Here is a 27,478-nt window from a genome sequence, read left to right as displayed (position 1 = left end):
CCTTGCTTCTGCTTCTCTATAATAAAAATTAAAATCTCAGCCCTCTCAACGAATTTCAGAATGAACTGTGGTGTTAATGGAAATAGAATCCAGAATGGAGGAGGTCCCTAAGATTTGTTGGATTTCTGCATAAGAAGTTGGGCTTCATCTTGGCTGGTGTGCAGACTTAGAAAGACTTACAGAGAACTAGAAACACATGGGAGTTGGTCATACAAGATGTAGGTTCCAGGTAGGACTCTGCTAGCCATGTGTATACACTTTATTCTCAGCTCCAAGGACTTAAGTGCTCAGAAACATGACTTGATTGAATGACTAACCTGCTAAATGATCTGGACATGAGTTCCAAGTATTTGAGTCCACATTTTGCCTGAATCGGGGGAGTAGAATAGATGTAAACTAAGCTCTCTTCCAGTTCTGGGATTCCAGTATATTGAAAAGTTTCTACCAGGTGGCTACCATTTGTAAAGCATATCACGGTATATTCTCAGACTTTTATGACATACAGTCTCTTTTTAAATAAAAATTTCCTCATGTTTTCATCATATAGTAACTAAAATCTGCATGACCTATATGAATTCCTTATTCCTACCAGCCCAGTGCACCTATAAAATCCAAAGAAATTATAAAATAAATGAAAATAAAACTAGAAAAATAAATTTATTTCCAATCAATAATGTTTATTTAACTAGATTATCTTGTTGGAATTAAACTATAAACACTGGCTTTAACAAGAAAGAATATATATTTAATAATAAGGAAAAGTTTGCCCTCTCTCTTTCGATTTTAGCATTTTGTCCCATGTTGACTTAAATATACAATATAGAAAATGCCTATTTGCATTGGTATGTTTTATAAAATATTAATAACTTTGACTTGACTGCTGGAGCTAATCAAGCTTCTCACTTTAATGAAACTCTGTCACAAAATCTTCTCTAATGATGATTTTAATTAGCATTCATGTGTTATTTGAATACAAAGTTTGCATAGCTGCATTACTGAATTCTGCATTTCGTGAGCATATATGGTAATCACTGGCAGGATCAGGAGCAGAGAAGTCTTCACTGAAAATAAACTGTTGTAAATTGACAAATGTGTCTGCTCACAATCTGAAGGTGGTAACGTCTGCGGATTGCAGGGGTCTTTTTGAACTCAACCATCCTCTGCCAGTGAGAGATGTGTTATGGACTCACTCCTCCACCACTTTTCTCAGACTACTGCAAAACCCTCCTTTCTCCAGCGTACCACAAATGTTTACATGAGGTCTTTACCCCGACTGCAGTTAAACACAAAGGTAATTATTGTAGCAGAAATAAACAGCTGGGATTCAGTTATAGGCGTCATTCAGATGATTCAGACTATGCTTATAGTAAAGGTTTAATTAAAGATAAAGTCAAATGCTTAGTGTAAAAACATGGAAAAGCTGAAGGCCTCTAAGAATATTTCCCGGGCTAGGAGGGGATTTGGGGTCACTGTTTGAGAAATATGGATTCTGAGCATAATTGCTAATAAAAATATTAAGGTTCTTTTTGTAAGTGAATTCTTAGAATGCATTTCTTTTATGGAGAAATGTAAAAGCAAGAACTAATGGAAGAAGCTAAATATGTTATCGAGGTTCTAAATAATCCCGTTATCCATTGCTACTCTCTGGGTTTTCTTACAGGAAATAGAACCCACAGGAGATGAAGCTAAATATTCAACTAGTGACTTGTAAAATTCATGTAGATGAGAAAGAGTATAAATATGGAGAAACAGAAAGGACTCTCTCAGATCCTTGTTTTACTCACCTTATTTATCTGTTCCGCTGCTTTGAAGCAGGCAGAAGCAGCTCTCTCGGTCCTGCCTTTCTTCGGTGTGCGATGGGGATGCTAATGAGCACAACATTTTCAAAGCAAGCAGAACAAGCAGACGGAAGGACACCAGGGCATGGAAAATGAACTGACCAGATTGCCGGCTCCCCTGCAAAGACAGTTAGCTGTCCCTCTAAAATAATAAGAAGGCAGAACATTTTTTTTTTAAGTCATACATTTCTGGTATTTGGGAAAAGATCAAAGTTTGTCAGCATGACACTTGTACAGTTTCAAAGGAAAATCGTAGTTGTACCATCCTTTCAAATAAAGCAGGTAAGCATGTTAATGGACAAGTGAGCGGGGGTCGCCTTGCAGGCCATTCCCATTAGAGCTGCCCGCTGTTCTCGGTGTGACAACCAACATCTGTTGGACAGGTAGGAGCTATGAGTTCAGTGCACTGTCGTTTGTGGGGGGGAAAGTAAATACAAATTTTAGCACTGAATTCCCAGTAGCTTTAACTTTGAGTTAATGATTGTTTTTGAGTGCACACACTTCCATAATTGCACTGGGAACCAAATCATTGCTTGCTGAAGTAGAAAGGAACTGTAGAGAAGGGCTTATCTTATCTCTTCATTTCAGGGTAAGTCTGACTCAGGAAGAATGGCTTACTTGTTAGGGGCACAGAGATGCTCGTTAGATGAAATTTGGGTTAGGGTGTTCATTTCAGGATTAACAGCAGGGTGGCGGTGAGGTGAGGCTGTGAACTTTCCTAAGCCTCACTGTTTTTATCTGGGAAATAGGAAGGAGGATATCCATCGTATGAGGTTGTCATGAACATTAGGCCAGTTATGAGCAAAAAGTATCCTATATATAAAAAGTGCCTAATAAATGGCAGCTATAATGAGCAATGCTTGAAATCACATGATTAATGACTACTCTATGAGGGAGTATGCCAAGGAAAACATATGTTCTGTAGGTTATGACCCCATATAACACTAACCACCACAAACTATTGTAGAAACAACATTGGTTTAACAAGATACGGTTCTTACCTTGACTTGGCTATCAGTTTAGTGTGTGATTTGGGGTACTTCACTGTAACTTCTCTCAATCTTGATTTCTCCTAAGTAATACACAGAGTAAGCCTACATATCCTTTAAGTGCCTTTCCAGAGATTAAATATCATGATCTGCTTTTGTCGGAGTTGCTAGTCTATGAATAATATGTAGACTGTTCACACCTTTTTAGACATGCAAGTGAAGACTGCTCTTGAGTTGACACAATGCTTCAGCCACCGATGGAAAAATGACTAACTCTGGCCCTTGCCATTCCCTACACGTTTTCTATTGCTCGTTGACAAACCGATCAATATAGAAGTTATTGTGTGGTAATTATGATAAGGTGAGGTGATATGTCCTGAGGTGATATGAAGAGGTAAACAGACACATAAGAAGAAAACTAACCTCATTCAACTCTAAGCATAGTCTATGGTAATATCAGGTGCTAAATTCAGGCTAAGTGTATGAATGGAAAAACAGGAGATTAAACATTAACTGTTTTAAAGATGGGTCAGACTCAGAAAATAAGGAGACATCCAGTGACAAGTAAATACTTCCTATCCTTCTGCCCTGCACTGTCTTTCACTCACAGGTATGTCATTTTTTTCTTTTATAGCCCCAGTCACTGTACGGATTTATGCATTCCATAACTCAGGTATAACCAAGAAAGAAAGAATTGAAAAACACAAGTGGTAGAAAAAGTCACCTTTCCCTACAACATTTTGGAATCTTTAAACTTGCATTTGAACCTGCAATTAGTTCATAAATTTAGACAAATTCTGGTCCCCCTTGTCTCTGACAGGACATGCAAGAAGAAGAAGTGAATATTTCAAGGTCAAGTTTGGGGGATGATTCAGGGCCCTACCACATTTTTGCCTGACACGAACCCATTAGAATCTTCCATCACTTCAGCAATTCCTCATTTGCCTTCTCACCAACCACTTGCCAAGGCTGTACTGTGGCTCAGTGAGACTTCCGCTTGCTTCTTTCATTCATGCAATAAATGTTATTGAATGCTTACATTAGCTTCTAGGCCCTGTGACAGCTCTTTGTGATGTAACAGTGAGCAAGTTCAAATCATACTTGCAGACATGTCTTTCGTAGCATCTAAGGGACACAAGAAGATGTGCTGGGGTAATACGTTGAGAACATGTTCAGTCTCGTCTCTCCCATGGTCCCAAGGTAAGTTTTTTTTTAAAGTTTTTATTTTAATTCCAGTTAGTTAACATACAGTGTTTTACTAGCTTCAGGTGTACAGTATGGTGACCCAACACTTCCATACATCCCCAAATAAGCTTTAATATGCAATTTCTGTTGCTATCCATCAAACAGCTATGCGTGGCTGAACTTGGAATGTGAATGCTGACCTGGGGGGGGATACTCATGTAGAGGTGGGGTGGATAAACACCCCGGACGCATTAACCCTAGAAATTGCAATTCCCAGCATGTGTGAGCATTGCTCTGTAACTGATGCTGGGTGGTTAGGTGCTCTCCAAAAAGAATTGTTTCAAGCCACCTGTCTTATAAAAGTAAAATATTAGAATTCCCTCAAACTAATTGTCAGATCTCAGAGAGGGGTTTTCCCCCCAAGAGCATAGAATTGATCATTTCTTGGTTGAAGGTTCTTATGTGGATACTTCTTATTTCTTATTGTTTGATGAGATTTCTACTCTAGCAGGAACATGCACATTCTTCATAATCTCGCTCCTGCCGTCCTTGCTGATCACGCCCCTACTCTACACCATCTTCCAGCCGTAACAGCGCCTTCCCTGCTCTCCAGACACATAGGCTCTCTCATGTAACAAGGCGTTGATGTATGCTGCCCCATTTGTCAGAAATGCACCATCATTGAGTTGTATTAGGCAAACTCCTACTCGCTTTGCAAAACCTCTGCAGGGTGCCCTGGACTTCCCTCGGTGCCCTCACATAGTGCTCAGGCCATCTAGTGGAGCCCTTACCAATTTATACTGTAAGGCACTGTCTTCCCTTGCCCACCTAGCTTAACTGGGCATGAGTCTTCAAAGGCACGCTGTATCATTGATTTTTCTATCACCAGCAATTTTGGCTGAGTCAAATAAATTAAAAGATTCAAGGTCTCTCTAAATTTCGAAGAGCAAACGTAGGTATGTTCCAACAGCAGGAGACTTTAAAAGGGAAAAGGGCTCAAGAATGATAGAAGACTCTCATAATGAAATCAGGAAGATGTACTAACATATGACCTAAGTAAGGAAAAAATATCTATTTGAAGAGGCTGATGTAGTCGTACAGGCTGTTCTCCAGTGACTAAGATATCAGTGGGAACGTACAGAAAAAGGAAAAATAACTAGGTGCAGAGAAAAGATAGGAGGAACTCAGGAGAAAGGTGATTCATTCTGGGGCCCTAAGCTATCCATAGAGCTTCACTGTGCCATTGGAAAGCAGGACTCTTTCATGGGGAAGCAAGATAGGGAAGAAAGATGGCAATGTCCACCCGACCACAGGAGATGTGGCCTGGGTGCAGTTTTCCATCCTACTTGGCTGATTGAGGTGTTGAGGTGTATCAATCAGAGGGGTAAAATTTCCTCATTCCATGCCCTCACAGTGGTATTAATGTGGATCCTGACAGGGTCTGCAATACAGATTATACTTTAGCCCACATGGAGGAAAAGATTGGCAAAGAATAGACAGGTTATTAGAGCCGCAACCAAATGACATAGTGGGAGTACATCTCCAGTGAGATAAAACAGTGCATATCAGGGTCTGGGGAGGTCAGTTGTTGGGCTAGGGAATTAGAGTGTGGGATATTAAGACTAGGTGGCTGTTGAGTGTTTACAGATATAGGAGAGTAGAGAACAGAAGGGAGAATCCCCACTAAGAACAAGAGATGCCAAGCTTAAACAGTGACAGTGAGATTTATTCTCCTCTCCCAGATGGAAGTGGTGAGTCTAATGTCTGTTGGCTATTTCAGCTAGGTCCTCTAGCAGAGGGATGTCAGGATAGATAAAAACGGAATTTGGGTCAATAGTGCAACATGGCTACTACTAATCTTCATGAAAAAGAATAAATTAATAGAAAGGTATTCTCTAGAATAAAATATGTAACCGATACTCTATTTTTGAACTGTTAAGTGCACACCAAAAATGTCATGTTATGTGCATAGCATAAAGGTTAAGATGGAAAAAGACACAGGGACATATTAAATGGAGATCAATAGTCAGAATTCAAGATAATCTTAAACTATGCTATAGAAACGCAGAAATGTTTAACCAGAAAGAGAAAAACACGAAAGATTATAGCACTATTTAAATGTAGATGAGGGACTAAATCTGTGAATTTGAAGAATTTGGGAAGTTGGAACTAGTACCAATAACTTGAAGTTTCAGAGTTTATACTTTCTAAATACAAAGACTTTTCCCTTTTCTCCAGTAGTAGAGACCCCCAAACAAAAACAGAATGATCTGCCTCTGCAAAGGGGCACGATTACAAAACATGCTCCTTAGGGAAATATTTTGTCCACTATATTAACAGGTAAGAAAGAGACTGGAATTCTCAACCCGGTGATAACCTACGACTTCGAAAATCAACTCTGTGTTATTGCAAACAGTGTTAAGAACATTAGGATCCATGAGTGAGAATATCTCAGGGGCCATACCTAGAAGACATTCTCACGGTCAAGAGCAGGTGTTGACAATACGCTCTCCTGGCCGCAGTCTATGAGTTTTGTTTCTTCTTTTCCAGTTCTTATAAATGCTATTTCTTTTTTCTTGCCTTCCTCCACTCTTCATAGTGAACAGAAGTAGTAAGCATGGCCATCTTCATATCCTCTCTTATTTTAAGGGGAATGCCTCTAACATTTCTTCATTAAAAATTGTGCCAGGAAGGATTCCATTAAGGAAATGAAACCACTCCAACTATTTCAGGCATAAAATTAGTTAATATAGAGTGTTGGGTACTGATAAAATATTTAAAATGCTGGGGTAGTGGAGTCTCCAATATAGGAGAGTAGAGAACAGAAGGGAGAATCCCCTTCTGCCATTGAAGGAAAAAAAAAATATGTATATATATATGTATACACCCTGACTCAGCTTTCTGAAACATCCAGGAACGTAGCTCCCATCTAACTTCCACCTTCCAGATCTCATATGTTTATCTAACCGGAAGGACTTAATTTGTTTTCAAACCCTGTCTGTGAAGGAAGCTGGGAAATGCAAATTCCTGCTTTGAGTTCCTGCAAAGACTCACTAGAAGGTATGCCGAGAGCTAGTGCTGTGACTCCTCTCCAACGTACCTTCTCTTCCGTGGACACTTACTTGCACTCTCAGTCATCCTTGTTTACACTCACCCACTCCCTTAAAAGGGAGGCCATAGTCCACGAATCACTGTACACATCTCTGGGTAATATCCTTTCCTCTTCCAGGTCGGTCATAATCCCACCTTACCGTCCTATAAGCTAAGGACTTAATGGCTAACCCCCTTCAGCACTACTTTTATTCATGCTGTGAAAAAGAAGGAAATGGTTTCATTTTTACAAATACATGCTTAAGAAAGCAAAGCTGAAAAGAGGGGTAGTTACGAGGGTCTTAGTTTCTGCAATTAATCAAGAGATGGTGTCTGACGTTTAAAATGGGTTCTCCTTCCACCCATTGCATGGGAGCATCTTAGCTGGGGGAGTTCTTTGTGGGGGGGGGTTGAAGCGGAGGACCCAAATCCGTATTTCCACAAGGTCTGAGCCCCTCATGGTCTTGTCTATATGGACTTGCTGAAGTCTTGCACGAATTTTTCCCACCGGACCTGACATCGGAAAGAGGTACCCCAAATCATTACCTCGGATTCTAGCACATTCCTCCTCACTCACATTGCCAGCAGCAGCACTAACTCCCCACACTTGACAGGGTAAACCCTCCAGCTGACATAGAATATTGTGGGGCTATTGGATCAACGGCATGAGGAAAGAAAAATGGCAGTCTCAATGGAGACATTGTTACATCCTGTGATGAATCACCTCTCCCTTAGGCCCTAGACTTCTGAGAGAGCGGAGTCTAAATTCATGGTGATGGATAACAAGGATTTTGCAGATGGGCCTCAGGTGTAAGAGTGAGAGGGATCATTGCTGCTTTTACCACTGGTTCTCCGGTCCTGTGTTCCAGCTGTGGAGAGACAGCGTTCTCTCTTCATTGATCTTGCATTGCATTCAGTCCACCCCATAGGACAATAGCCCACACTCAGGAGGTATTTTCTCCCAGTTGATGCTGTACTTGAATTGTCAGGAGCCAGCTGCATCTCAAACTGGGCACATAACATGAGAGAATGCCATGGTACGAATCTATTGCCTTGTGTACTTTGCCATTTAAAAAAAAAAAAGAGAGAGGGGCGCCTGGGTGGCTCAGTTGGTTAAGCAACTGCCTTCGGCTCAGGTCATGATCCCGGAGTCCTGGGATCGAGTCCCACATCAGGCTCCCGGCTCGGCGGAGAGCCTGCTTCTCCCTCTGACCCTATCCCCTCTCATGCTGTTTCTCTCTCTCTCTCTCTCAAGTAAATAAATAAATAAAATCTTTAAAAAAAAAAAAAGAGAGATAACTTGGTTAGAAATAGTGTTGTGTGGAATACTATGAAAGAGAATTAGGCATTTCATAAGTTTACAGCGGGAGCTCTAGAAGAGATATGGCAGGCATGGAAGTCGAATCCATATTGAAAGTAAGGATATGGGCCCACACTATAATGGAACTGGGCCCATGGGGTCAACTTGCCACCAGACAGTGATGTCATATCTGGGGTTTGGCGTCTGTCTCTGCTTTGGTAGAGAGGGCCCTTAGCAGTGTTGGCCATTGGCTCAGCTTTGTGGACTAGAAGTCTGTATTATTGAGGACTATATTCAATTTTATAAAATTATGAGGTCTTTTTATGGTTATCTTTTCTTTCTTTTATTTATTTCTAATAAAATTGCATTGGGTTCAGAGAACATATGGTACCAGTTACTTTATTTGGTGTTTGTTTGCTAATACCTGATTTATGAGTCAGTCACAATTTTTATAAATGCTCTATAGTACACTTGAGAAGAGTCTGTTTTAAGTCTATGTGTATGTATTTTCTTTCAAACCAGATTATATACACATGCTGTTTTTAACTTTTCAAAAGTAAATGTACTATGAACATTTGCTTATAAAAACTCCAACACATTGCTAAAAATAAACTTTTTAAACTTTAACCTGGAACCTGTCCACAGAAGTTGTGTAAGTCCCCGGATCCTCATTAAGACATGCTGCTTAGGGGCCCCGGGGTGTCAGGCACCAGAAGGAGGCTGTCTGTGGACTTCAGAATGTGTAAAACTCAGGAGTCTTTGTAACTGCCCACATTACTTTTGTTTCTTTCTTTCTCTACCTCATTCTCCAGAGAGTCTGAGAGTAAAACTTTCCCAAAGAAAGAGCTCCCCTGCTCACTAAAAAACCTCAGAGAGAATTGGGAGGATTGGGGTTCATGCTATGCCGGGAAAAGAGGGGGATACCATTTACAGAATGAGAAGAGCTGGGGGCTCCTCCCTTTCGGGCTCTGTCTTGTCTCTGCTTGGAGCCTCTCTGAGAGAGAGAAATACGTTCCAGCTCTGCGGAGACGTCTGCACAATTTAACAACTTGACTAACACCCTTGCTAGGAACCAAGTCACTGAATTTTGCGACACTTTCACCCAGACTGTGTAAAAAATAAGCCCTCGGGCTTCTGCTGACCAGCCTTCTTATGGGCAGAAGGCCACTGTCTGATGTAGAGGACCACAGGGTGCACCCTCATCGCCTTGGAGGGCCCTGGGTCCGACAGAGGCTGATCTTTCCGAGCTTTCACGAAGCATTTCACAGCAACTTTCTCACCCTTGTCTTTGCACCAGGCTTTCCCGACAGTGCTCTGGATTGGATGTTTGCTCAGAAGCCATTTTTTAATTTTAGCCTTGTTTGGCATCTGGAGAGCTGGGAGCCTTCCAAGCCAGCAAGTCACGATTTCATTTCATTGAAAGTCCTTCCTTGACGTATTCCTGTCCTCTTGCAAATTCTATCCCGAGCATTGGGAGCCACCAGGTAACACTGGCCCCCCCTGGAGGGAAACCTCCTCTGCTGGATCACCCAGGACGTCAGGTGGACCTCCTGCCTTCCATGGGCCTCAGGTGACAGCGTTGGCCTCATATATCTAAAGTCACTGCCTGCACCTTGCCATTTCCAATCAGAGCCCCATTCCTGGCATACGGGGGAGGACTCAGTCTCCAAAACCTCACAGCACATTTCCAGTACTACCTCTCAGCCAGTATGTCCATCCTTAATTAAGTACTGCCATTTTCCGCTAATGGCGGTACAGGAAGGGGAAATGGGGAGGGGGGATATTTGGGGTGGGGGGTGGGGCAGCAGCCCAGGTAGACAGGTGATAAATGGAGAAGAAAAATAGTCAAAAACCCTAATGCTTGGCATAATGTTTCCTAGGGCCAGGACAGAATCTAGCATAAAGACGTGATTTTAACCATCGAGATCCTGTTTTCTGTCTCAGCTCCGGATCTGGCATTATTTAATGGTACGACTTTGAGAGCATCAATTTGCCTATTGGGGTCCCCAGTAGTTCTCTTCCGAGGAATGAGGATCTATAATGTCCCTTTAGTTCTCAAATCCTGAGCATGGGTTGCGTTTGACCTCCTTGTACAAAGAATAAGCTCCTTACCCTCCATTTCCGAGGATGATCACTAGGGAGAGTGCCCTGGGTAAGCTGCACCATCTTGTGTCCCCTCCCAGCCCAATGTTTGCATGTCGAAGATGTGCTCTCTGTGTTCCTATTCAAGGAGACACGACCTGTTGCAGCGGTCACTGTATTTCCCTGTGTGTTCAAATCTCCTTCAGTACAGGTGTTCAAATTGAGACCTATCGACTTTGTTCTCTATCACCAGGGTCTCATCTGCCTCCTCACTGTCCTTTGCTAATTGATAACAGATTGCTTCATATTAAGCATGGGTTCTAACACTTAGAAGACAAAAGGGAGTTCTGTCTCCCACCTCGTGTCACATAGCCTGCTGTAGTCTAATATCACTGAATATTTTCTGAAGGAGTACAAAAGGAACATGGATGTTTAAGGCCATATGATCAATACTATGTTTATCTATGGAGAGTGAGAAACATTGAAATTATTGTAAACCAATGAATACCATCCTGAAAAACCGTAACAAAAGGAAGTACATTCAGCAAATTTCATTATCTCAGAGATGGGAAGAAGAAAATAGAGATTTAAATAAGTTACCTTTAAAGAAAACTATCAAGTATTAAATAAGCATGCAAGGGATTGTCTGTGAACTCCTAAAAGTACTTCTTAATTCTATTTCAATTGGCATTTATATCAAATTTATTTATATCATTAGCTTTCTCCTGAAGCATCTTATTTATCCAAATACATTTTAAGTCTCTTAAGGACAGAAATTTATTTCAGGTTCTCGATCTATATGTGTTCCTTCAATGATTATTAGTAATTACAGTTTGTGAAATACCATATGATAGGTAGTGTGCAGATCAAAAATAAACATCCAGGTTAATTTCAAGAAGCTTACAGCCTGTTGAGGGAGGATGTGGTGTTAACAGATGGGGTTAGGAGTCACGTTAGTTCCTTGACTGAACGTGGGCCCTGGATGGATTACCAGCTTCTTGCTCTGTGGTTTCATCATCTGTACAAAAAGGCTGATGGTACCTGCTTCAGCTGGAAAAATGACATGTGGTGTCCCTAAAATGTGCTTGGCGCTCAGCAAATACGGGATTCCGTCTGGCCTCTCCTGAAAACACAAGAATCGCGTGTTAAATAAGCATTTACTGTCAATATTATGAAAATCACGAACATCCACTCTCCGAATCCTCACAATCACCCTCTGAAGAAAGCACAACCACCAGCCCATTTTATGGATGAGGACATTGAGGCCCAGAGATGTTACCAACAAGCTGCAGGGCTGGGACTTAACAGCCAGCCAGTCAACCTGGCTTAAGATTCTGGGTTCTTAACTACTTGGTTGGTTTACAAACCCAGGCATTTAAGAGAAGATGGTTTCTATTGTCATCTGTCTTCCAATATGTAAGTAAAAACTAAAAATGGATGTTTTTACTTTTCAGTTCTGATGAGACTGAATATGGTTTACCTTTACTTTTCATTGCACTTCTTTCAAAAATCTCTAATTTCCTTTCCTGTTAACTTAATCATCTATTGTTGATTTGCTGTAATATTTATTCTCCACTTATTAAAAGTAATAAATTTTGGTTGTCATGATTTGCAAATATGTATTTCCATTCAGTCACTCAGCTAATACTTATCAAGAGTTTATTATGGGTGAAGTCATGTGCTAAGCACCTGAGACATAAGGAAGAAAGGAAGAAAGATCTTTTGCCCTCTGAGGGATTAAAGTCTACCTAAAGACACAGATATTTAAACAAATACACATGTTAAAGGGGCTATCAGTTTAATCCTTCCAATCTTCTTTTCTTCATTTACTAGCTGTAAGACATTGGCCAAACACTTAACATCTATTTCCTTCAATTTCCTTAATTTTTTTTAAAGATTTTATTTATTTATTTGAGAGAGAGACTGAGAGAGAGAGAGCATGAGAGGGGGGAGGGTCGGGAGGGTCAGAGGGAGAAGCAGACTCCCCGCCGAGCAGGGAGCCTGATGCGGGACTCGATCCAGGGACTCCAGGATCATGACCTGAGCCGAAGGCAGTCGCTTAACCAACTGAGCCACCCAGGCGCCCAACAGCAGAGGAAGTTTAATGAAGGATATTCCAGGAGTGTTGGGGCTTATGGGCTGAGGAAGGTCTTACCCACCAGAAAGTCATGTGAGGAAGAGAAATCTTTGTTGAGCAAAAAGGGCAAGGCTAAGAAATAGTAATTTCAGTAAGTTACCTGAAACATGGCCCACTTAAAATGAAAGGAGAATGGGGCAAAACAGCAAAATGTATTGTGGTAATAGATTGAGAAATAGAAAGATGTGTACATTTCATATTTATACTTATTCTCTGTTTGACTTTATTCCACAAACTGAAGTATTCACCTCTGAGAAATAGAGAGTTTCCTGCTGGTGATTCTGTTAATGTGAGTTCAAAACTGGCACATTCTTTAATAAGCTTTTATAACGCTGTCTATTTTGAGAGAATGAGAGCGACAGGTATAGCTTATAGAAATCAACACCTGAAGTCATTAGGCAGATTATTAAAATGTGTCACTAGCTGTGAGAACAAGAAGACAGACAAACAGCGTCAATGTCAGCACACGGCATAACTCGCACCCGCTCTAATGAGGGCTGGGAGACGGATACACGACCCCTTCCCACCAAGGCCATAAACTCCCAAGGATTTGGTTCATTGCACTATTACTCTGTTGGTAAAAGGAACGCTGTCGTTTGAACCTCTCACAATACTGGGCGTTAGGATTTTGTTTTTAATTCCATTATGCCTCCCTTCAGAACAGGCTCAGAAATATAAATGATCCCTCCAAGGCCACACAGCCAGTAAGGGATGGAAATGGGACCCTAGTTCCGATGTTTTTTCCACTACACAGTGCTTGAGTGTGCACACATGTGTGAGCACACACACACAATGGATTAATCAATACAAAAAAGCAAAGCTTTAGAAGTCAGTAACCTCACAGGCATTAGTAATGCCGTCAATTCTTATTCCAGAAAACAAGGCAGGGATTATACTAATTTCTACTCCCTACATTTCTTCCACACCTCCCCACCTTTAACTGCTTACTCTAAAAACTGGTTTTATTTTAACCCAATTGTCACCCATAATATTGCCTGTGATAGAGTGAGAAACACTTGAGTTTTCTAAATTTCTTCAGAACATAACCCTGAAACATAAGGAACCTGCAATGATGAACTATAAGAGTCACAAGTTATCATGTACCCAACTTGGTCATTAGATTTGAGTGGCTTTGTTGACGTAGAATTGACCTACAATAAAAATGACTAATTTTAAGTGTACGATCTGATGAAGTTTACAGATGCATGGAGTCGTTTAGCCCCCACCACATGATAGATATTGAACATTTCCACCACCTCGAGAGTGCCTTCATGCCCCTTTCCAGCCTGTCCCAAGAACCCCTGTTCTGCTTCCTGTCAATACAATTCCACCTTTTCTAGAATAATATGTAAATGGAATTATAGAGTGAGTAGTCTTTTGTATCTGATTGATCAGTGACATTCAAAGGTTCATTAAAGTTAGGGCCCAGATAAGTGGGAATTCCTGAGGGCTTACATAACAGAACGGATAGCTTAGTTTACTACCACGAGGAAGCAGTTCACCCAGAGATTATATCTTTTTTGAGTACATTTCCATGTTTTTTGTGAGATCTAACCTGGATTCAAAAAGTAATTTTCCAACAGCCCTAGAAACTCGTGAGACGAAGGGAAGCTAATTGTGACCAGAGCTCCTTATTGGTTTTGGCAAAATCTCACTTAAGCCTTAAGAGATCATACTAACATTCGTTCTCCTTGTTTGTGCAAAGGAAGCCAAAAGTGGTTATGTGGGCAAATAATAGAAGTATACTGCTTTTGTTGGGAGATCATAGGAAAATTATATTACATAAACACCTGAAAGGCTGTGCTAATTCTCGTATTGACGTGTTATCAATTATTATTTGAAATTTGTTTCTTTGTTTTACCAGGTATTTGGTTTTATTCGCTGTTTGTGTTTCATTTGTGGTTCTTATTCTTTATTCCTAATTGAACCAACATCTATTTTACAACATTCTGCCTTGGGCTGTGATCATGACCATTAAGACGGTCCTTCTGTCGGAGGACAGAGAAACCAGAGGGGGTCGTCTGAGGAAAGAAACGGGACGGACCAGATTCAAAGACAGGGTGGGTTTTCTTGGTGCCTAAACCCATTCCTTTTACAGCTACTGTCACACCAAAGTCTCTCTATCCACAAACCCCCACCACAAGACCTGAGTTTCTGAGCCCCAGCTTAAGGTACCCTCGCCTCAGGCCTGGGGAGAGGAGGCTGAGTTTCAATGTACAAATCCAAACAGCAGACCACTGAGACTCAATGAAATAAAACCCTTCCATTGTGACTCTGATTTCAAGGCCTCTTTCTGCTCAAGATCTTGACTTTCTCTCCTTATGTTTCTTAAGCTCTTACTGTGTTTATGCACCACACTAACCCCTGGGAAATCAAAATAACTACAAGACATCATCCCTACCCTAGCGAGCCTCACAGGAAAAGGAAACATAAGTTATTAACTCTAGGGTTACCTTGTAACAACTATAATAGATACACGTAGACACATACTACTCACCTTCTCTGTGGGGATCAAAGGGGAATAAAGAGTGATCCAGATGACAGGTGGCCTTTGAACTGGGACTTAGAGATGAGGCAGGCAGAAGGCAAACCTGCATGAAAGCAGAAATAGAAAAGCTAACTGTGTGTTTAGGGAAACTCATGAGTATGAGTCTCTTCACCCTCATGATATTCCTAAAGAATTAAGAAATTCAACGTTCATTATATTCCCAAGCTAAAAAATAAGCGATGGTTAAAAATAATTCAGTGCATGCAGGTGGACCAAAAAAAAAAAAAAAAGTAACCTATTTAATATTATTATTAATCCCTTAATTCTCCCTAGTTCAACTTTCTTGAAGTGTCTCTGAGCTCCATTTCATGACACTGGAAGTCTACTGAATTAATCAGTACATTTGGGAGGCAGCGGAAATCAAGGCACTTTCTTCACTCAGTTAGCTCTTGTCCTGCTGAGGGTCCTCGCCTGTGTGCCCTTTTCCTCAGTATTCCCTTCAGCGTCGCTTTCCGGAGCTTTCTCATCCTGCATCCCATGGTTTGCCAGTGACATCATTTCCTCTGCTTTTCTTCTCTAATGAGGTGGAGTCTGTATTCGTGGTTCTGTTCCATCTCCCTAATGTTAACCTCCTGCCGAAGGCAGGGCTCTGATTAAGGACATTCGTGATTAGATTAAAATGTTCCTTCTCACTTTCCCCCTAACTATCTTTCTAACACATAATGCTATTAAAATACAGCTGCACTGTGCCCTGCTCCCTTATAGCTCAGACCGGAAGCTAAGTCCACATGTGTCCCAGATATCCGTAATTTTAAGGACAAGTTCTTGTTTAAAATATCCCCAAACTAGGTCTAAGATGAACAGGAAAACCACCATAGCACTTCAAATGACAAATAAGGCAAAATAAGACTCTTATTGACCCCTCATCACCACCATCCCTAAAGATGTACAGAGAATTATGAGCATCTTTACACGACGGCAAAGATATGGATGTAATTCAAGGCTCTTGGATTTGAGGAAGTTATAACCAGGATTGGAAACAAGACATTAAACTATGAGCCCTTAGTCATGAAGTATGGCAAGAGTTGATGTTCATAGTAGAGATATGATGGGTTGCTTAATAAATTTTAAGAATAAAAATTGTTGCAGTTCTCTGTAAAAATAAAAAAAAAATCACTTCACGTTGACTTGTAATGCACTAAATTGCTACATCCTTCCCTAAAACCTAGATTATCAAATGCACAGTTTGCTTGTGCCTTGAAATTACTGTCATTTTAGTTTGCCAGCTAATACGTTTCCTTTTCTTCAACCCTGGATGGGGCAGGAGAGGAGGGGAAACTAACCTTGATTGAGACCATCCTTCAAGTCTAGCATTGTGTTAATAGTAACCCAGATGCCTTTTGAAATTCAAGTTAAAGCAACTTGAAAACCACCCCCACTTCCCTAAGGAATTCTACCTGCCCTCACCCTGGGGGGTGGTGGGGGCGGTAAGGTAGGAGAGGACTTACAGTTTTATAAGCCTTCTCACTGCGATCCCTTGTGATAGCTCAGGAACTGGCCGCTCTTTTGGTCCAGTGTAGTCTGTGTGCCCTGGACAGGTGCTCTCCCACAAGATGAGACTCGGTTAAAAAATCTGTTTTTCTCTCCAGATCCTGTATTCTGGTGTCTGTCTTTTGTGCTGGAATGACAGTGTGATGTTTTGTATTGTGTGAGAATGCTGGTGATTTGTCTCAATATCTAGCAGACCACCTGATCAAAAAATCAACTTGTAGTTGGTTAAGTGGCCAATATTTGTTAGTTGTTACCACAACAAAGCCTAGTAAAATTCAATGAATACAGGTGAGGTCACCCTCAGCTTTCCAGCCTCATCTGCAACCATTTTACCCAGCTCCTACATCAAAGAGTTAGGGTTCTGCATCCCATACCCTAGATCTATCTCGCTCATGTGACCTTGTTCCCCCAAAGTCTTCCAAACTTACATTGCTTCCAGAAACTTTCTTTTTCTTTTTCTTTTTTTTAAAGATTTTATTTATTTTTTAGAGAGCGAGCGAGAGAGAAACAGCATGAGAACGGAGAGGGTCAGAGGGAGAAGCAGGCTCCCCGCTGAGCCGGGAGCCCGATGTGGGACTCGATCCCAGGACCCTGGGATCATGACCTGAGCCCAAGGCAGACGCTTAACCATCTGAGCCACCCACGCACCCGCTTCCAGAAACTTTCTTAAGAAGCAGATACAGCATTGCTTGGTCAGTGATATCCTCCTGAACCCTGGTTGAGTACCATTCCTTATCACCCGAGCAGCTCACCAATTGAAAAAAAAAAAAACTATACAATATTAGAACTATCTGTGAATCTGTCTCCTCCATTAAGTTATAAGCTCTACATGTCATTTCATATTTTTGCAATATGTAATTATAATATTTTAAAGGGTAATCTTTGGACTACTATCTCTCTAGACACATCAAAAAGCCCAAAGATTATGACATTTTGTCTTTTGCTTCTAATTTGTGTCCTCAAAGCACCTTGCACAGTTCCAATGGAAAATAGGTGCTCAATATAGATTAGTGGATCTGACTTGAATAATGAGCTATGTTATAAAAGGGCTGAATTATATCAATAATTAAAGTTTTAGTCAAATCTTGTGATAAAGAACAATGCTTAATTCACCCTAGAAAGGGCACAAAGCTCTTGATAATGACAAGATTAAAAGCCTATTAATATTTCAGGAAAAGTGTGATCATTTACATCTGTCTATTATGCCCTCCTATTTTTAATGCTATGTCACTTTAGGACTTAACATATTAACAATATGAAATTCAATTTTCCATTTATTTGATGTTTCTTTTTGGGTACTTATTGAATATAAGTAACAGCAAATATGAAGCTCTGAAAGCTCTAAAATTATATAGTTCTAGGGAGAACAAACAAGGATAAATTACAGAGCACCTATAAATCAAATAAAATGCATCTGTACTTGGTGGGAAGAAATCTGAGTTTAGGAAAGACACTTAAAATATATTTAACAGAAAGAGTCAAGTAGTCAAGGAAAAATGCCTCTTAAAAAGAAATATCTAAAATAATGATAATCCTGTTGAAATGATGGGTGAGATCATAAAAATAACAGCTGTTCAAAGTGGGTTTTAACTAAGGCACTAAGGCAGCTGACATTCGTGAGATTACGTTATTCCTGTCTTATCTGTTGTTTCACACAACAGGATACTATCTACTTTCTTTTTTTTTTTTTTTTAAGATTTTTATCTATTTATTTCAGAGAGAGAAAGAGACAGAGAGCACAAGCGTGAGGGGGTTGGAGAGGGAGAAGCAGACTCCCTGCCGAGCAGGGAGCCTGATGCTGGACTTGATCCCAGGATCCTGAGATCATGACCCAAGCCGAAGGCAGACTTTTTTTTTTTTTTTTATTTGACAGACACAGCGAGAGAGGGAACACAAGCAGGGGGAGTGGGAGGGAGAAGCAGGCTTCCCGCTGAGCAGGGAGCGAAGGCAGACTCTTACCTGACTGAGCCACCCAGGCGCCCCTATCTGCTTTCTTGTAAGTGAATGAAATGTAACTTTATAGAACTCAAAATTCATTTGCAGAGAATTCAATATGAGAATATACTTCTATCAAGAGTACAGCGATAGGGGCGCCTGGGTAGCTGGGTCCGTTGAATTTCTGACTCTTGGTTTCGGGTCAGGTAATGATCTCAGGGTCATGAGACTGAGCCCCACATTGGGCTCTGTGCTCCGGGTGTAATCTGCCTCTCCCTCTGCCTCTGCTCCTTACCCGCCCCCTCTCAAATAAATAAATAAGTAAATAAAATCTTTTTTAAAAAAAGAGTACAGTGATAATTAGATTATTAACCAGGCATAGGATTGTCTTCACTATTGATATCTCCCACTCTATAATTTCTATTCATTTTATTTCCCTAAAAGCTGCCAGTTGGCGGACCCCACACTCTAATGCACACTTCAAATTAGGTCTCACATAAGTTTGTTGAGGAAAATGCTTATTGCTCAAAGGAAAAATATATTATTAGGCATTTAATTTTATTAAAATCCCTCCTCATTGAGGTATTCTATCAACAAAAGTATTTGTTAAATTGCAAGTGTTTTGGGTAAAGATTTGTTCATACCTTGGTTCTCAGAAATAATGTTACATTTTACTCTATGCTTTCAGTAGAATCTGGAATCTCTGTATAATACAGAGCATTCTTGGACAGAAGCTTGTATAAGTTCATTATGTAATTAGAAATTGCATAATTGCAAAATGCATTTGTAATTTCTAGCTTGAGAGCAAATATTCTCAAAAATCGATGATTCCTCAGCAAGGTGCATCCAGGTTTGACCCTTGCACATATTATGGTGGGTTATTTTGAAATATTACCACCATCAAGAAAAAGGAGCAGCTAGTGCCCAGCATACTGGCTAAATGGCTAATTCAGTGAAAGACACTATCATTATCTCTCGAGATTTCTCTGTGTGTGGCCCAGAGCTAGGTGCTCTGCATCCGTCTTCCCGACAAATTCCTTTATATGACTTCATTAATAGCTCTGCATTCAGGTCCCCCTGGGGTCAAAGAGAATCAGCGTTAAAAAAAGAGCCAAGTTAGCCTGGCTAGGACAGAACCCATTGTAGAAGATACAGGAATATATATAGGACTAGGCATATATGTTAAACTCACTGAAACATTAATATATAAATAAGCAATTCATGTAGAAACAGTGAGCTGAAGAAAATTAAAATATAGGTGTAGTACTTAAACTATATATTATTTTAGATGCCTTCTTGCTGGTTTAATATCACTGTAACATTACAGTAAAGCTAGTTCCCCCCAAATAACTCCCCAATGGTGCCTTGCTGACCAGTTTTCACATGAGAGGACTCCATCTTTTTCAGACAGTCCATCACTGAAGTGTGATGCTAATTGGAATGGAGCTCCCCTTGGATCCCTAGCAACTGATGACGTTTCTCTGTTTAGGTAGAATGGCTTTGATGGCATGGAAGAGGTCACAGCTGGGCATCAGAAGACCCACACGGAGTTCGTGCTCCAACGCTATGCCGATCTTGGAGTATAGATTCACATGCTCTGTGCCCCTCCTCTCTCATCTGTTAAATGGACCTAATAATAAGGATGTGTAGGGTTGTAGAAAAGATGAGATGACATTGCACATGTAAATACACATTATACATGGAGATGCAAACTCTGTGCCCTTCCACGGGCGGGCACTCTGCCCATCCGCCTCCACCACCCAGGCAGGCCCAGCCACACTGCACCCTGTCACCCACCCACTGGAACTCCCCTTCTGCTGCACTTGGAATAAAGCTCCTGACCCCAACTAACTCAATACTTCCAGACATGATCCTGAAACAGGAAAAAATGTGTAAGTAGAGAGAAAGAGTGGAAATGAAAGTTCAACAAGAGAAAGGAGAGGAAACAAGGTATTTAAGTAAAGGAATCAGGAATGGCTTAGGGAGCAGAAATCATCGACGGTTCTATACATATGTATTATAGAATGATATGTGTGTATTCATACTGAGTGTATACATACAATGCATAAATCCCATATGTATACACAAATCTCCCATTAAAATGAGAGGTGCATGCTTTTTTTTAAATAAATGAATGATTTATAAATTTCCTTTACCTCAATAATTTATCAGTCTCTTCAAAGATATTGATAGGCAATTAGATTGGAGGTTTGCAAGCTTCTTTGAAATGAAGTCAGAAAGAACTAAATGGTATTCAAATTGTCATCCTGACAATTTTTGTAGAGCAAAATGTATTATGGGGAAAGTATAGTAGTTATTAAAAGACAATTCCGAACTACCATTTTTCAGAAGAACTGATTGATACCCAAGAAAGGATTATGGTTATTTTGGTTTTTATTAAAATAATCTTTCCTCACATATATTTTCCCAACTGTTCTTTTATTCAGAAGACATTAATGTAATTTTATCTAAGAAAGTTCCCCTCAGCACCCAGAGTTAGTTAAGAAATGAAAAGTAACTATCACAGATCTTGAATACCGCAGGGAAGTTGCTGGTCAGAATTGTATTTGAATTTTTCTGAAGATACGGGAACAAAAAAGTGCAAATAACAAAATTCGGTTAGTAAAATAATGTCTGACCTATTTGGCCAAAACGTAAGTTAAATTTGATTGGGCTTAAATGAGTGAGTGCAGTAAAATCATCGAGTAGACCTGGAGAAGCCAAGGCGAGGAGGAGGAGAAGGAGGAAGGATGGAAGAGGATCAACCCCAGCAGCACCATGCGGTGGGTGCAGAGCGAGGGGCCGATGTGACTAAAGAGACACAAGCCTCCCCGTAGGGCCTGAGCCATGTGTCCACATGGTCCTCTGGTTTTGAAAGTTTATAATCTTGATTTTTTTTTTTCCTTTGGAAGACAGTTGTCTTAGTCAGCTTAGGCTACTATAACAAAATACCATGGATTAGTGGCTTAAAAAACAGGCTTTTATTTCCTGAAGTTCTGGAGGCTAGGAAGTCCCAGATCAAGGGGCAGGCAGATCTGGCTCCTGATGAGGGCCCTCTTGCCCTTTGCAACAGTGGCCTTCCCACTGTGCTCTCACAGGAAGCAGATTGGTGTCTCTTCCTCTTTTTGTATGGGCACTAATTCCATCATGAGAGTCTCACCTTCCTATACTAATCTAATCCCAATTACCTCCCAGAGGCTCCACCTTCAAACACCATCACACTGGGGATTATGACCATGGCATGAATTCTGATTGATACAACATTCAGTCTATAGTAAGGGTCTCCAAATTTTGTGAGCTTCAGGCCCCACAAACCTGCATCCTCCCCAACAATCACTATGATAGAGCTATGGCTTTGTTGAAAAAGTCAGGAAAAAATGTGTGTGGGAAGATCGTTATCCAGGTATTTTAAAATACATTAGCTCATTCTGATACTCAGCTGTTCCTGCTTTGACCCATCAAGCAAATCTCTGTTTTACCCTCTTCTGCGGGTATGTTTTGCAGGGAAAGAGAAGGACAGATGGTATCTAAGTGGGTAAGAAACAATTCTCCCAGTGCAGCATTTGATCTTCCATTTTGAGGTTATTTGTTCCCCAATCCCAAGCCTCTGGAGGATTAGCTGTGTGAGTTGGGTTGCTTCTTGGCTTTGTCCATTTTTAGTTTAGGATTAATATTTCCTGTTCATGCAACCTTAGTTACTATTGTACATCTGCTTTCCAGCTTCCAAAATTTTACCAAAATTTTACCCTCTCTGTCTTCTTTCTCTTTCTCTCTTTTGCAGATTTATGATTTTGAAAATTCCCAACAAAAATACCAATTGGATTTCTGGGGGAGCAAAGCAGTCGGATTCCAAAGTATGCCGGGAAAAGAGAACTTACAAGACAGCTACAAGAATTCTGAAAAGCAAACAGTAACAGAGAGCAAGATATTAAAACATTATAATGCAGCAATAATCAAGAGATTGGCATAGTTCAAGAAGCCCAGGAAAACAGAAACAAATACCAGAGGGCATAAAGAAAAATACTGAAAAACTTGAACCTGAAATGTTTATAAACTATGAAAAGGCAAACCCCCCATAACCCAAGTTGAAAGGGAAGTACACATTAAGGAAACATTTATTTTTAAGACATAGGCCAGACCAAGGGATAATACCTAAAATGTATAAAGAATTACTTTAAATTTGTAGGAAAAAACTAACATCCCATTTTTTAAAATAAAAATGCAAAAATACAAGTGATAATGCAGAGGAGGCAAATTGCTTATATACATAGGAAACATGAAAATCATGTGTTATTATAAAATAGAATTACACAGATACAAACTTGAAAAGGTAAGATACTATCTTTACCCTCATGTTGGTAAAGTTTGAAGTGCTTGACCTGCAATGTTGAAGAGAGTGTAAGACATAACCCCACCATCCCCTCTTGCTGGAACTGTGCAAACAGAGCAACTTAGCTCTTCAATATTTACACCTTTTTTTGTCCTTCGACCCAGCTACCCACCTGTAGGATTTATCTTATTAATTTACTTGTACACAAATGGAAATATATTCAAAGCATGAACAATAAATAAGCTAAGGGTCCTTGAAGAGAATGCCAGTTACTTAATCTCTAGTACATCCGTAAGTGCACATACTCTGTGGCTATTATAAAGAATAACGTTGATTTTAACTTGCTAATATGGAAATAATTTCCAGGTGTTGTTAATTGTAAAGACTGTGGTTTAGAACAGTATGCAGTGCAAAGTCTCCTTTGCAGATTTTTACATCTTTGTATGAATCAATGCATTGAATGTCTCCAGAAGGAAATACAATAAATTATTATCTCTGTGGAATGAAATGAGGGTACAGAGAGGGGTTTTTGTTTTATATGCTCTTGATGGAAGAAATCACCATGTAAATATCTTGCATTTATATTTAAAATAAAAGCAAGTTAAGTAAGAATTAACTAACAGTTAAAATAAACAAAATTTGAATTACGGCAAGAGAATGGTCAATAAATAAACAGAATGAAACAGATACCTAAGAAGATATACCTAAAGGGAGACAGCACAACGCACAGGGAAGAACTTTTCAATAAAGGTTGATAAGAACTTAGAATAATTTAGCCAAAAAAAAAAAAGGTCTTGGATCCTCACTTCACATTATGACCAAAACAAATTCCAGACAACTTCTAGGGTCAATTAAACAAAACACTAAGCTATTAATTAAACCATAGATAAACTGAAGGAAATATAACAGTCTTTAATAAACTAACTGGGGGAGGACCCAATGAACTTCAATGTAATTAAAAAGGAAATCTCAAAGAAAATTGATCCATTTGGTGAAATGGGATGAATTTAAGTTCAACCACAAAGATAGTTGACGAGATTTGCGGGGAATGTCCACCTTCCGCTTCTTACCATAGTTACCCAGCCTTTGGGGACCACTGTTGTTGGGGCAGGACAGCACCAACCCAGCTGCAGGGGTGGGGGGAGAGGGGCCGACTGATTCAAACGAGTCAAGAAGCCTACTTATTCTCTGGTCACAGTGGCTGGTTCAGGGAAAATCCAGTAGCCAACGGAAAACCCTAAGATATGAGGGGATATTCATGAAGGTCTTCTGGGAAAGGGAAGTTTTCTCTTCTTTCTGCAGAAGACACTAGGAGAGATGCTCTCTCTTCTTGTGAACTGTGTGATGTGAGAATTGGGGGGCTGAGGTGTTGAAGCCATTTTGCTGCTGCAGGTGGAGTGATTGGGAGGGAGCATGGTCGGAGGTTGTGCAGCCTGCAGGGGGAGCGTGAGACCAACAGTGAGAGAGGCAGGGGGCACAGTCAGGATGAAACGTGGTTCTGGGCATGTAGCTTGAGTTACTACACAAAGGCTCTCCTAAGGCCAGATTTCTAGCAGCAAACCCAGCTAATTAACTGTGTGTTTAGAACAGCTTGCACTGGGTTTTCCATAACTTGCAATACAGAATATTATGATACATATTTAAATGGGTATTTTCTTTTTTTTTTTTAATGGATATTTTCTCAAGATAATGTTTTGGATTTCAGGGAGGGTTTTTGAGTCCACAGACAGCACCCTCAAATATAAAATCCACAATCATCCCATAGGAAGTAATCCTTCACTTTATAAATAATTCACAATGGGGCTCCTCCGAATATAATCTCCCCTAGTGCCCTTAAGATGGAAACTGATTTATAAACGATTTCTATCCTAACGTGAAGTAATACCCTTCATCTCTTAGGATTTCACAATTTGTGAAGCTGTGTTATGTGCATTATCTCATTCAATCTAGGAAACCAAAGGAAGCTGGCGATGGCCAAGATCCTAGGAGTATTTTCTAGGAAGAGTTGACATCCATTTCAGTCCACCCAACAGGGATAGTGATTCACTTTGCAGTTCTACAGAATGATGCCAGTGCCATAAATCCCGAATTATCACCATTCACACATGACCTCATATCTCCCAAAACAAGCCCACAACAGTTCTATTTGATGGTCTGGTCATTGGTTCAGTAACCCCACTGCCAAGTGGGAAGCTCACAAGCTCATTGGGAGACAAATGGGTGTGAAATTACTCACATTCACTAAATACATGACATTTGGAAAAGTTACTTAAACACTTGGAGCCTTGAATTTATCATGTGAAAGTGGAAACAATAAACACCCACATCACAGTTTTGAGCACTAAGCAAGAGTATCCCTTTCACATTTTTATTCTTCCTGTGACCTGTCTTACCCTCTTCAATGCTTCTTTCGTACACATATGCAAATTGTCGTACTTTCTTAATTTGGAAGTTTGATCATTTCATTCCCATGCTTAAAAGAGTTCAGTGATTACAGAATGGATCCTGAAACCCACCTGAGGACTTCCACCACCGTTCACAACCTGGCCCCGGGCCACCTCCTCACCTCCGGGCACTTGGCACGCCTTCCGGCCATGTGCGCAAGATGCAGAGGCAGCTCCGAACAGCCTGAATGTTCCCTCAGCAAGAGGAAACTTGAGTCAGGCTTCTTCCTACTCTTTGCTTAGAGCGCTTACTTTGGAAACCTTGCAAATTCATTTTTTTCCTCTTTGTAATGTCTGCTAATCTTTTTAAAGGCCTCTTGCAAGTTTTAGAACCCAGGACCGTCTTTCTCAAGGACGCAGAGTCATCCCTTTGAGGTGTACACATCCCAAGAGGTAACACCCTCATCTCCCAGGTTCTGTTGGACGGTAAGAGCCTAACTTTGGCGGGTGCTTTGCTCCCAGTTGCAAAACTATCTCTTGTCACAAGGACATGGGTTTACTTTTACTTTGGGTGCTGCCTTTTAGCAACCACAGGTGGCCATGTTCTCCCCTCACCTATCATTAAGGACCCCCTGCCCTTTGTTGTCGTGGAGTGAAGCTCAGACTGAGCCCGGCCTCTCTACCCTACTGCAATGACGTTGAATAAATTCTCCTTGCTTGTCTACCTTTTTCTGGTGGGGTTTTTGCTTTGACAAGCCCCAAAGGCACCATGGTGTGGGGTGTTATTCATGCCTGCCTGAGCTCACGTCCCATCAACCTCAAAAAACTGTCTCTCTTTACCCACAGCTCTTTACGCCTCTTATGTCAAAGGATTTACCATGTGGTAAATTGCACTTGTTTCAATGCACTGGCCACTTCAACTAGAAACTTTTGAAGACAGAAACTGTTTCTTTCAAATTTTTGTTCTTACTGGTTAACCCAGTATGAGGTGCTCAGAGCAGTCTCCATAAATATTTGGTATCTATCAAGCAGAATATGCAACCTGCATCTCACCAAACAGACTTTTAGCCTCTTATTTTATTGGACCTTAAAACTAAGTTTGAGCCAGAAAGGAAGTTGGAGGTCAGAAGGAAAATCTCATAAGTAAATCAGGAATAAAATACTAGTATCACTTCTCAGCAAAGATAATGAGGATACTGAGACCATAGGCTCTCTCCTTCCAGGAAATAAACACCATGCGAGAGGAATGGTGGCAAAACCAAAGACAGTGACTTCAACACCTTCCAAAGTATAATTTCCTCCAAATAGAATGGAAGCATCTCATGGATATTTCCATATAGCTTAAGACAGCTGTGCTTTTCCCAACTGTATTTTCAACATTGCTAAAGCAGATGTTGAAAAATAATAATTGTGAAAATACTATGAAGAGGAAAAAAAGAAAAGGAAGAGAGAATGAAAAAGAATACTAAACATTTTGGACCCTTATAATTTTGGGGGAACTGTTCTAAGCGATGCACCCTGGCCGTGCAGCGGGCACATGGACACTGAGGTCATAGGCACCGAGAGGCTGGCTAACCGTCCAGATTCACTCTGCTAGCAAGCCGCCCGACCCGGATTCAAGCCGGGCACATCATCACCCAAGCCTGGGATAATGCTCACTGCATTATAATGAAGCAACACGTTCACTTATGGATAAATTCAGATGTTGCAATCCAAATGGTATTGTTGGTGTGAGACACACTCAGATATGCACTTACATGTTGTAATGAGCTCTATAGAATATAATCACTACTGATGAATTACTGAACTCTGCTTCTGAAACTAACGATGTATTATATGTTGGCTAGTTGAATTTATTTTTTTTAAAGATTTTATTTATTTATTTGAGAGAGAGACAGAGAGACAGAGACAGAGCATGAGCGGGGGGGGGGAGGCAGAGGGAGAGGGAGAAGCAGACACCCCCCCTCCGCAGGGAGCCCGCCGTGGGACTTGATCCCAGGACCCTGGAATCATGACCGGAGCTGAAGGCAGATGCTTAACCAACTGAGCCACCCAGTTGCCCCAGCTAATTGAATTTAAGTTAAGAAAGAAAGAAGAAAGAAAAGAAAGAAAGAAAGAAAGAAAGAAAGAAAGAAAGAAAGAAAGAAAGAAAGAAAGAAAGAAAGAAAG

Source organism: Neomonachus schauinslandi, chromosome 3, assembly GCF_002201575.2.
Source record: "Neomonachus schauinslandi chromosome 3, ASM220157v2, whole genome shotgun sequence".
In the NCBI taxonomy this organism is placed as follows: Eukaryota; Metazoa; Chordata; class Mammalia; order Carnivora; family Phocidae; genus Neomonachus; species Neomonachus schauinslandi.
This window is presented reverse-complemented; position numbering follows the sequence as displayed.